Genomic DNA, 12,565 nt, shown 5'->3' with positions numbered 1-12,565 from the left:
CACGTGTAAGCAGAGTGGCGCAGCGGAAGCGTGCTGGGCCCATAACCCAGAGGTCGATGGATCGAAACCATCCTCTGCTAGGAGTCCTTTAGTTAAAAGCCTGCATGGCTCTGAGAAAACGCTGACAAGACATTACGTCGTTTCACCATGAGTCCTCATCTTTGGAAAGTAGCTGTACTTTTTTTCTTAATTACAAGCCTATTCAAGACACATGGAGCCTCATTTATAAAGCGCGCGTACGCACAGATTTGATGGTAAAGGGTGCGTCCCCAAAATCCACGGCAAAGTCCATAATTATTAAAACTGTCTTTGACGTGGAAAAGTGCCTAGCGCCATGTCAGGGTCTGAGCAGACGCACGCGCTTTTGCTTGTCCGATTGCTGTAGGTTTTTTGGAAATATAAGCCACTTTTGCTGCTCATAAAGGATTTAAACATTGACAGGGGCTCTTTTATATGTCAGTGGCATTAATTAGGCATCGATTAAAATTCCCCAACTGTTCAGCTGCGCACAATTTCAAGCTCATTTACGATTTATAGATTTCACGTCTGAAAGTGAGACGTACGCGTGCTTTCTATAGGTACATTCGTTTTATGAAACACACGTGCGCGCCTTTGAGAAAGGGGCCTGATCATCAATGCCATGGATGTGGGACATTTCTAGGAGAGAGTCTGAAATTGGCACATTCAGATCCACCCACTGCCTAAGTGATGTTAATGAAATAATTAATTCAGAGCATGTTGTGGGAAATGAGATTCGTTCCTAGGAGAAAGGTTGAAATTGGCCCTTTCAGACATTCCAATTGATGACAGTGCTTGCATTTGAAAACTTGTTGTGAATGAGATTTGGACCAAGGCATCCAGAGGGAGAACAATGATAGTTTCATCTAGCCTCGCCAAAAACCTCCTGTCAGAAGTGGGATTTGAACCCACGCCTCCATTGGGAGACCAGAAACCTCACACACTGAGAAGGTCGGACACCCTTGAGTCTGGCGCCTTAGCCCGCTCGGCCATTCTGACACGGTGCGTCTGGCCTAAAACAGAGGTTAAGGTGTCCAAAGTCATGTCAGTTCTCTGTTCTCCCAACATGTCAGTCAATCCATGGTAGCATGTCTGTGTTTGTTGATGGTCCAGCAGAACATGGTCCATGATCGTGACCCCAAAGCCCCAGTGGCCTAATGGATAAGGCACTGGCCTCCTAAGCCAGGGATTGTTGGTTCGAATCCCATCTGGGGTGCGCTTCAGCAGAGTGGCGCAGCGGAAGCGTGCTGGGCCCATAACCCAGAGGTCGATGGATCGAAACCATCCTCTGCTAAGAGACCTTTTCTTGAAGACTTGCATGGCTCCGGCCGAGAAAAGGCTGGCAGAACGTTATGCCGTTTCACCGTGATTGGAAAGGCAGCTGTACTTTATTTCTTAATTACAAGTTTATTCAAGACACCTGAATCCTTGGCATGGTGCCAACATTCTACATCAGAGTGGCCTGCTATGCCAGGGACTGTAGGTTGAGTCGTGCCCGGGCACGTGTAAGCAGAGTGGCGCAGCGGAAGCGTGCTGGGCCCATAGCCCAGAGGTCGATGGATCGAAACCATCCTCTGCTAGGAGTCCTTTAGTTAAAAGCCTGCATGGCTCTGAGAAAACGCTGACAAGACATTACGTCGTTTCACCTCATCTTTGGAAAGTAGCTGTACTTTTTTTCTTAATTACAAGCCTATTCAAGACACATGGAGCCTCATTTATAAAGCGCGCGTACGCACAGATTTGATGGTAAAGGGTGTGTCCCCAAAATCGAAACCATCCTCTGATATTCCAATTGATGACAGTTCTTACGCCACGTCAGGGTCTGGGCACACGTACGCACTTTTCCTTGTGGCAAAGTTGTAGTGTTGCAACTATTTGAATATCTAAGGTACCGTAATAATAAAAGCAATTTACACATTTAATAACAGAAATGCAACTGTAGTCAGGCTGTTTTATTATCGGGAGTTAAACATCTTTGTTAGGAATGTTGTAAGGTCGTTTCTCGCTTTGTGTACATAGTACACAAAGCAAGGCCCGACGCATAATCACGGTCATATTCTGGATCTAGTTTTCTCACACAGTCTTTGTCTTACTAACTTTGAGATTAATAACACTGGCTTTTCTGATCATAAATCTGTGACATTTGCTACTAGCTTTCCTCACGCATCTGAAGCACCCGCCCTGGATCAAGTCTCTCGTTGTTTTGCCCCAGTAGCCTGTGAGGATTTTGTGGCAGCATACAATGTTGAATCGTCTTTGGATAAGTTTCGGACTCCAGAATACAATGCTGATGAGTAGTACAATAATTTTAGTAACACCTGTTTGAATATTGTTAATAATATTGCTCCTCTGAAATGTAAGCGTTCTAAAGAAAAATCTGAGCCCTGGTTTAATGACTCTGTTCGCTCACTCAAGGAGGGTCTAGCTGCCGTTTGGGTGTTCCCGTAATGACACAAGAAGGCCCTTAGAGCGTTACTGGTAGCGTTTCATCGACCAATTGCGAAGAGTTTTGCGAGCCCCAGTACAGTAGGTGGCGGTATGCACCTGAACAAGTTGGTTGCGAATGCAATCCGCCAATAAAACCAGAAAGAGAGAGAGTTTCGCAAGGCACGCTGGGTACATGGTATTTCCCCTTCCATATTGGCAGTTTTACCTCGTTTTACCTACATGTACAGCATTTAACGTTAACCAATATAAAGTTTGTTTAACGTTGGAAGTTTGACATTTGCCAGAGATACACTTCAATGCATCAATAACGATATGAACGAAAAACAGGTTGTGTTCGAACTGTTTTAAAACGTATACGATAACACACTGTAGTTTGTTTTTAATGGCATTTACTGTCTCAAAACCTATACATTTTGGAACGTAAAACTGCAGATAGGGATCATCTACAAAGTACAAAGCGAAGAGGAAAAACGCTCAATGGTTCCATCCATATGCTTTAGGCTACTCTTAAAAAAAAACGGTGGACACACACATGGCAAAATACCATTTATGTTATGCATTGGGAAGAATAACTTTAGTAGTTATGTTGTTAAGACAAAGAAGTTTTACATTGAGTAAAAACCTTCATAAATTGATCCCAAAATTCAATTTTATTGTTGTTATATTGTTTAAGTAACTGCTTTCAGTCAAATGTTTTTCAGTAAATCCTTTTACTGTCAAAAGTGATGCAAAAACAATGCTAATTCAGATGTGAGAGAGAAACTCACAGACACACACACACACACACACACACACACACACACATACACACACACACACACACACACACACACTCACAGACACACACACACACACTCACAGACACACACACTCACACACACACACACACACATGCACACGCACACACACACACACAGATATAGATACAGATATATAGATGCAGATTTCTTCTAGAATTATAATTTTTATCAAGCTCGAATATGTAAAGGTGCAGTGTGTAAATTTTAGCGTCATCTAGTGGTGAGGTTGCGAATTGCAACCAACGGCTCAGTCCATGACTCACCTCTTGCTTTTGAAGCACATAGAGAAGCTACGGTAGCCTCCACCGGACAAACATGTCATCGTTGGAGATAACTTAGTAAAAAAAGTTTGTCTGTTAAGGGCTTCTGTAGAAACATGGCTGCACAAAATGACGGCTTTCATGCAAGGGGACCCTCTGTGTATGTAGATAAAACATATCATTCTAAGGCAATAAACACATAACGGTTTATTATGAAAGGTCTTTATACACCTCTGATCATTTAGTTTTGTGTATTATTTTGCATTTCTGTCAAGAGATCCTTCTAAAAATTACACACTGCACCTTTAAGTTCAGTAATTTCACTTAATGACCATTAATAATTTTCATTGCATTTTAAGTTAAATTACTGTATTAAATGTATTTCAATACATGAAATGTATTATCAGGTTTTAATTTAATATTGTTAATGTGTTAGCTAAGTGGCATGATGTAGCAGGCACGCTGTTTCTTTTTTGTGGCACACAACATTGGTGGGCGCATTGCTTTGTTTTGGGAGCGTTTTGGTGGTGATGTTCTTCTACAGGTACAGAATTTATAAACGCACATTGTTTACAAACTTCGTTTTCACAATGCATTCAATGCAGCAGGTAGTAGCTAGTGCTAGGAGGGAGAGAAAATTAAATCACTGCCGCATGGGCAGAGTGATTTGCACAACTCTGACCGAACTCTCTGCTCCTCACCAGGGGCTTCTCGTGTGCTGCGAGCGAATCGCTCCGCCCGAGCGGCGGTGCTTCGTCTTCGGAGAGTGTAGTTCTCAGTGTGTATACTGTTGGGGGATCGCTGTGTCTCATGTCACCTTGTTGTTTGTGCACGGTTTGACTATACAAATCACAACACATAAATAGGAAAATGATCGCGTTATTTTGTCGCTTGTTGGGAGCAGTGTGCTGGCTGGAGCCGCCCACTTCCGGTCTTTGTGCTGGGCTGGGCTGGCGGGGGCTGCGTCGGACAGAGTTGCAGCGCGCACGGAGATGGGGGGGGTGTGTATGGACTTGTCTAGCTCTGGGGGATACGGTGAATAAGCTAAATTCCCAAAATGTGGGCGTGTTCCTTTAAGTGTTTCACAATTACTCATAATGCCAATTTTCCAGTGGAGGCATGGAGCAGCTTGAGAATACACAGTTAGCTTATGTGCAATCTACCGGCATTGCCTTTGCGATCGATGTATTGGACACCCCTGGTTTATCATTATCCTATCTCTATATTAATATGACCATGCTGGTTTCTAATCTAATGGCTGTTTCCAAGCACTCTTAGGCTGAAATAAAGCCTCTTTTTATTTACATTACAAATGCCTAATATGTCTATTTTAATGGTTGCGGGCGCGGGGCGGTGCGGGTTGTAAAAATAGATACAGTGTTGCGGTGCGGGTTGGGGCGGGCCAAATATTTCATAAAAGCGGGACCCGCGGGTTGGAAAAAACGCCGACCCGCGCATCACTAGTGGGAGGGGTGGGAGCAGAGGGGACAGGATTAATACGGGAAAAAAAACAGGTTTGATCTTGGAAACATGAAAAACCGGGTGAATCCGACCGAATGCTAAAGGCAATCTGAGCTTGACCGCAGCTGGACTAATGACCTTAACTATACTGTATGGACCAAGGAAGCGAGGAGCCAGTTTACGTGAAGGCTCTCGGAGAGGCAGATCCTTGGAAGAGAGCCATACTTTCTGCCCACAAATATAGCGAGGGGCGGGTCGCCGGTGCCGGTCGGCCGCGATTTGGGTTCGTCTGGAAGTCTGAATTAAAGCGTCTCTGGCCCTATTCCAGAAGCGTTTGCAGCGTTGGACGAAGGCCAGAGCAGACGGAACCGCCGCATCGGATTCCTGCGAGGGAAACAAAGGAGGCTGAAAACCCATCGAGGCTTCGAAGGGGGACATGTTAGTGGATGATACAGGTAGGGAATTATGTGCATATTCTACCCACGGAAGCTGTTGGCACCAAGAGTTCGGACATTGAGACGTCAGACAGCGGAGCGTACGACCAAGATCCTGATTAGCCCGTTCACATTGCCCATTGGTCTGAGGGTGATAACCTGAAGACAAGCTGGCAGTGGCACCGATCTGCTTACAGAATTCTTGCCAAAATCGAGAGATAAATTGGGGACCCCTGTCGGATACCACGTCTGTGGGTAAACCATGGAGGCGAAAGACGTGTTCCACTAAAATCTGAGACATCGCTTTGGCAGAGGGAAGCTTAGGTAGGGGAATAAAATGAACTGCTTTGGAGAAACTATCCACCACGGTGACAAACCGGTGACAAAATCAATGGCTATGTGTGACCAAGGACGGGTGGGTATGGGGAGAGATTTAAGCAGACCAATGGGAGGCTGATGAGACGCTTTATTACGAGCGCATACATGACAGGCTAAAACGAACTGTCTGACGTCGGAGCCCATAGCGGGCCACCAAAAACGTTGACGGATGGTAGCCAACGTTCTCCGAACTCCCGGATGGCCGAAAAACCTGGACTCGTGACCCCACCGGATGACCTCAGAGCGAAGCGCTGCCGGAACCCAAAGCCGACCCGCCGGGCACCCCTCTGGCACTTCACTCTCTCGTCCGGCCTCCCTCACCCGCTGCTCGATGCCCCAACAGAGGGCACCCACCACCCGCCCTTCAGGGAGGATGGTTTCGTCCCTCTCAACGTCAGGATCACCAAACAAGCGAGAGAGGGCATCAGGCTTTGTATTCTTTGAACCTGGCTGGTACGAGAGAGTAAAGTTAAAACGGTCAAAGAAGAGTGCCCAACGAGCCTGCCGCGATGTCACCCTCTTGGCTGAACGGACATATTCCAAATTTTTGTGGTCCGTCCAAACCAAGAAGGGCTCCGAGGTCCCCTCTAACCAGTGACGCCACTCACCCAAAGCCAATCGAACCGCCAGCAGCTCCCGGTTACCAATGTCGTAGTTTCGTTCAGCAGGGCTCAACCGGTGAGAAAAGAAAGCGCAAGGATGCACCTTTCCGTCCTTCGCAGACCGCTGAGAAAGCACGGCGCCTACCTCGACATCAGAAGCATCTACCTGCACAATAAACTGAGCCTCCGGATCTGGAATAGAAAGAACAGGAGCAGAGATAAACCGGGACTTTAAATTATCAAAGGCCTCCTGAGCGTCATTATTCCAACGGAAACATTCTTTAGTGGAAGTGAGAGCAGTGAGAGGTTTAGCAATCTGACCAAAGTTCCTAATGAATCGCCGATAAAAATTGGCAAAACCCAGAAACCGTTGCAACTCCTTACGAGTGTCGGGGACTGGCCACTCGGCTACCGCCTTAATCTTAGAATGATCTGGACGGATCTCACCCGTGGCAATAACAAAACCAAGGAACGAAACCGAATCCCTATGAAACTCGCACTTCTCCGCCTTAACAAAGAGCTGATTTTCAAGGAGACACTGAAGAACTCTGCGAATGTGCTGAGTGTGTACCTGCATAGACGGGGAAAAGATGAGAATATCATCAATGTAAACAAACACAAATTTATTGATCATGTCTCTCAGCATGTCATTAACCAGAGTCTGGAAGACAGACGGAGCGTTACATAGACCGAACGGTAAAACGGAATATTCAAAGTGTCCGGAAGGTGTATTAAAAGCTGTCTTCCACTCATCTCCCTCCCTAATGCGCACCAGATGGTAAGCATTGCGCAGATCTAATTTGGTGAAGACGCGCGCTCCCTGCAACAATTCAAAGGCCGACGACATTAAAGGCAGGGGATACCTATTCTTAATGGTAATGTCATTAAGACCTCTGTAATCAAGGCATGGACGTAGGGAGCCGTCTTTCTTTTTAACAAAAAAGAAACCTGCCCCCGCAGGGGAAGTGGAGGGACAGATGAGACCGGCACGAAGGGAATCGTTAATATAACGTCCATAGCCTCTCTCTCGGGACCGGACAAAGAAAAAAGTCTACCTTTAGGCGGAGAAGTGCCTGGGAGGAGATCGATAGCGCAATCATACGGCCGGTGGGGAGGAAGGGAGGTGGCCCGGGCTTTATTGAACACCTGATGAAGATCTCCATACTCCGTCGGGACCCCGGTCAAATCGGCTGCAGAAACCTGAGAGACAGAAGAAACAGAACCAGAAGAAGCAGCACCAAGACAAGACACATGACATGACGAAGACCAAGATAAAATAACACTATTACGCCAATCCACGTGTGGATTGTGCTGTGCCAACCAGGCATGACCCAAAATGATGGGCGAAAGAGAAGAGCCTAGAAGGTACAGCACAATCTCCTCACGGTGGTTGCCAGAAACAAAAAGACTAACCGGGGGTGTACAGTGAGAGACCTGTGCTGTCTGCTGCCCTTTGAGGGTCCAAACCACGAGAGGAATCTTGAGGGGAACAGCGGGAATGCCCAATGAACGAGCCAGCTCCTCATCCAAAAAATTACCCTCGGCACCAGAGTCGAGAAGAGCCGAGGTGGGATGATCCTTGCCCCCAAAGGACAGAATGACAGGTAGATGAGAGCTAGATATACGGGAGATTTCTTCAGAAGCCACGCCCACCAGGACTCCCGGTCTCACCGGCGGGCTGGATCTTTTAACGGACACCCCTTAGCGAAATGCCCCGGCTTGCCACAATAGAGGCACAGAGAATTTAGTAGACGTCGCTCTCTCTCCTTCTGAGAGAGACGCATGCGACCAAGCTGCATGGGTTCAGCCTCAGTGAATGAAGACAATGAGGTGGGCGTGGTAGGATTGGCAGATTCACTCTGGAGAACCCGGTGACGCACCGTGCGGCGGTGATGGCGAAGAAGCATCCGAGCCTCAACCTTGAGCGCGAGCTCGATGATCTCGTCGAGAGAACGAGGCAAATCGTGGGTAGTGATTTCATCCTGGATTTCATAATTGAGGCCGTCAACAAACTGAGCACGTAGAGCTGAGTCATTCCAACCGCACGCTGTGGCCAGAGTCTTGAATCTTATGGAATAATCCGTGACTGAGTGCTTATCCTGAATCAAATGCACCAAACAGGCGGCTGCGGCATCACCCTGAACAGACCGGTCGAACAACTTCTCCATCTCACGCCGAAAGGCATCAAAAGACTGACAGCAGGGCGCGCGGGCATCCCAGACCGCAGTGCCCCACTCACGCGCTCGCCCGGTGAGCAGGGTAATACAGAAAGCTACCCGGGTCTGTTCTGTAGCATATCGTCGGGGCTAAAGTGCAAACACTAAAGAACACTGGGAAAGGAATGCCCGGCAGGAGTTGGGATCGCCATCGTACGGCGGAGGGCTGGCGGCATGGGGTTCCGCCTCCAGAGGCTGGCGGGGTTGACTGACCTCTCGTCGGACCTGATCGAGCTGAGCGCTAAGCTCAGTGAAGCGAGACGAGAGATCCTCGACTTCACGAGAGGCTGATGTAATCTGTGCCGTGTGCTGACCCAACCAGGCTCCCTGCTGGGCGATGGCAGTACGCACTGACTCGGCATCTGCTGGATCCATTAGTTGGCGAGTTCGTCTGTCAGGACTTAGAGTGGGAGACTGAGACAGGATCCAATTGCAGAAAAACAATTATTTATTTCAAAGAGTCAGTGTTCATGAGCTTTGAATCAAAGAGAGAGAGAGAGATCCGCAGTGCTTGACTGGGTGAGAGTTGCCGCTGTGCGTAGACAGGGAGAGAGTTGCCGCTGTGCGTAGACAGGGAGAGAGTTGCCGCTGTGCGTAGACAGGGAGAGATTGCCGCTGTGCGTAGAAAGGGAGAGAGTTCCAATGGACGAGGGCCAACTGAGAAATCCACTGCTGGGTGAATGATAGAACTGCCACGGAGAAATTACCCGGACGAGCCGGACCGCGACTACGGACCCTGCTGGACAGCGCCTCTGGCAGCCAAGCAGTCAAAGCTGCAGCGGAGAGTGAGACGACAACCACTCAGAGATTGCAGAGCAGTGGTAAACCTGGCAGATGGTGACAGCAGAGACCACAGGTAAAAAGCGGAAAAACTAAGTAATAAAAGTAGACTCAACTATGAAAAAATGATAGACTATGAAAAAATAACAAAATAAACAGATAATCAGAATTTCACAATACTAGGAACAAGACCGACTAGACAAGACTGGAGATATGGCAAGGCACATACAATGACGAACTCGCAGGGAACAAAAGGCTAAGGACACTAATATAGCAAACCAAACGAGGGGTAAATGACTAGCAGGTGCATGACGCAGGTGTAAGGAATCACGCAGATGAAGAACCCAAGTGACAGACGCACATGGGCAAAGCTGTAAAACATAAACACAGACAATGAAAACACAGAAACAAAGCAACCAATTAAACTGACATCCTAACACGTACCACCACTGGGCCCCGTGGATTGGACCTCACACTCGCAAATCCAGCAAGTTGCTCAATACGGAGCATCAAAAGGTCCACACAACAAGGCACCCAAAAGAACAGACAGATATTGACATAACAGAGGACAGGCTATTGGATGAAGTATCCAATTTGAAGGTAAATAGGTCTATGTGGTGTTTTTGTTTTGTATTCTTTAGAATCAATATAGCTAGTATAAATGTGTTTACATTGTACACCTTTATTTTGGTAATCTATTACAGGTCCATGCCATCCGAAAGCTCTGTAGGGAGTGCGGAATTGATTCCGAGGGTTCCAAAATGGAATTAGTTCTAAGGCTGAGAGAAGAAATGAAAACCCAAAGCAAATTTGATAAAGTCTTTCAAAAGGTTTGGGGAGCATCTGGTAAGTAAAAAAAATGTGCCAACAATATTAATCTGTTCTCATTAGCTGACTGCTGGTAATTTAGTTTGACTTCCTTGAACACTTGTTCTCCTCAGGTGGCAGGGCTGTTGTTATGTGCCCCTGTGGACAGGTTGTCTCGCTGAAATGTAACATTAGGGCTGAAAGTCCAAGGAACTTTGCTGACTTATTGTTATCGTGGAAGCACATGCCCAACAAACTTTGCAAGAGGTCTTGCAGTGCATGCTAACCTTAGAGAGCCCGAGACGATGCCTTTCAGCCCTCATGAGGGTAGGCTGTTAGACCCCAGCCATGAAAACTTGCAGTACGCATCAAATGGTGGTATAGTCAATTTACCATGGCTTAACACTAGGAAAACTGTGCCAGACCCGTGTGGCCATCCATTGACTGGGTCAGCAGACCACTATTGTCTCTACGACACATTCCATGAAGGAAACACTAAAGACCCGAAAGATATCCTCCGGAGGATAAAGATGGTACTTAAACTGGCAGGGAGAATTAACAGCCAGGTTGCAGAACAACTCTTCTCAACCATGAAAAAAACAACTATTACATGAACATGCTTTCGCTATCTGCTCATGTTTTTATGATGCGTAATGTTATTCACAATTACAATCAGCAGAAGAACAAGAAGATCAAGGAGGAATTAAAGAAGCTTGTGACTCCTGAAATTAAGCTCCCTACTGAAAAATCCAGCTAAAACCAGCATAAGCTGGTAGCTGGTTTTAGCTGGTTTAAGGTGGTTTACGCTGGTCCTCCCAGTCTGACAAAGCTGGTCATACTGGTGGGACAGCTGGTATTCCAGCATGACCAGCTAAGTCCAGCTAGACCAGCTTAAAATGTGACCAAAACACACCTAGACCAGCTTGCTACACCAGCAAAACCAGCTTCCTACACCAGCAAAAACAGCTAAAACCAAGCTGGGGACCAGCTAAAACCAGCTCACCAGCTTATGCTGGTCTTAGCTGGATTTTTCAGTAGGGCTGTGTCTCAATGAGCATGGTCAGGCAGAATTCTGTGTCTTTCTGCCAACAGGGCTTAGCCCCGACCCTGTTGTTGCCTCCTCTCAGCCAGCAGAGCTTAGCCCAGATCCAGTTGTGGCCTGCTCATCTCAGCCAGTAGAAATGGGGTTTAGCTCAGACCCAGATCTTTCACCACCCTCTAAACGTAAAGATATCTTCTATATTTTATGCTTTTTTAGTGATTTGGGTATTTTATACAATAAGACATTTCCTCTAATTTTTGTCTTATCTACTTATTTTGAATTAGGTTCAAGGTTACAGTCACTCTCCTCAGCTATTGACCGTATTAATCCCAGCTTTACAGTTGCTAATTGGAAACGAGAACCAAACGCAAGACTCTGTGCATTAGTAAGTTTGAGATTAGTATTTGTGAATTAGAAATTTGAGATATGCATGCATTCATAATGTTTTGTATATTTTCCCATAGCTGGACTATGTACTGGATAGTAAGGGTGACCCTAAGGAGGAAATTGTCCAAGCCAACAACTCAATCCTCACAAGGTCTGACTTTTGGACTCTGGGCCTAGAACGAGATGTTGAAGCAACAGTAAATCTGAACCAAGTGTTAACTGTATTTCCTATGGTATGAGATTATTAATTGTTTTACTAAACTAAATTAATTGTTAATAGTGCCTTGGTTATTGGAGATTCGATACTTAGAAATGCGAACATTGAGGCACCAGCCACCATAGTCGATTGTATACTGGGAGCCAGGTCTTCAGACATTAGATCAAAACTTAAAGTGCTGGCTAATGCTAAGCGTAAGTTTTCTAAAATTGTTATTCACGCCGGCATGAATGACACCAGACTCCGCCAGTCGGAGATCACCAAAGATAATATTAAAGAGATATGTGAAATTGCTAAAACAATGTCTGACAATGTAATATGCTCTGGTCCCCTCCCCGCCTACCAGGGGGATGAAACTTACAGCAGATTACTGTCTCTTCACGACTGGATGTCAAAATGGTGCCCTCAGCATAACGTAGGGTTTATAGACAATTGGAAGCATTTCCGGGGGAGACCTGACCTGCTAAAGAGAGATCTTCCGTCTCAGGAAGGAAGGGCGATTCTCTCTATAAATCTGACCAATAGTCTTACTTCTAATACAGTCTGACTATCCAGGGTACATGTCAGGAAACAGACGGATCGGCTTAACCGTCCGTCTGTTAGCTGCCGTGATATGTCAAGATCACTTATATCCCAGCACTTCGAGTCAATCTTACCAGAATATCAACACATTTCAACTGTATCTGTTCCCCGAACAAATAAATACAGAGCACCG

At 46.4% G+C, this 12,565-nt stretch overlaps 2 non-coding genes across 2 annotated transcripts; one reads left to right on the top strand and one right to left on the bottom strand.

Annotated features, from left to right (window-relative positions):
- Window positions 1-905: 905 nt before the first annotated feature.
- On the bottom strand, window positions 906-1,017 carry trnal-caa (transfer RNA leucine (anticodon CAA)). The gene is made up of 2 exons: window positions 980-1,017; window positions 906-951 (listed from the first exon to the last, which is right to left on the bottom strand). It is a non-coding gene; the product is annotated as a tRNA-Leu (tRNA).
- A 144-nt stretch (window positions 1,018-1,161) lies between these two features.
- trnar-ccu (transfer RNA arginine (anticodon CCU)) lies at window positions 1,162-1,234 on the top strand. Its single transcript has one exon. It is a non-coding gene; the product is annotated as a tRNA-Arg (tRNA).
- The last annotated feature ends 11,331 nt before the right edge of the window (window positions 1,235-12,565 follow it).

Source organism: Misgurnus anguillicaudatus, chromosome 2 (genome assembly GCF_027580225.2).
Source record: "Misgurnus anguillicaudatus chromosome 2, ASM2758022v2, whole genome shotgun sequence".
In the NCBI taxonomy this organism is placed as follows: Eukaryota; Metazoa; Chordata; class Actinopteri; order Cypriniformes; family Cobitidae; genus Misgurnus; species Misgurnus anguillicaudatus.
This window is presented reverse-complemented; position numbering and strand designations above follow the sequence as displayed.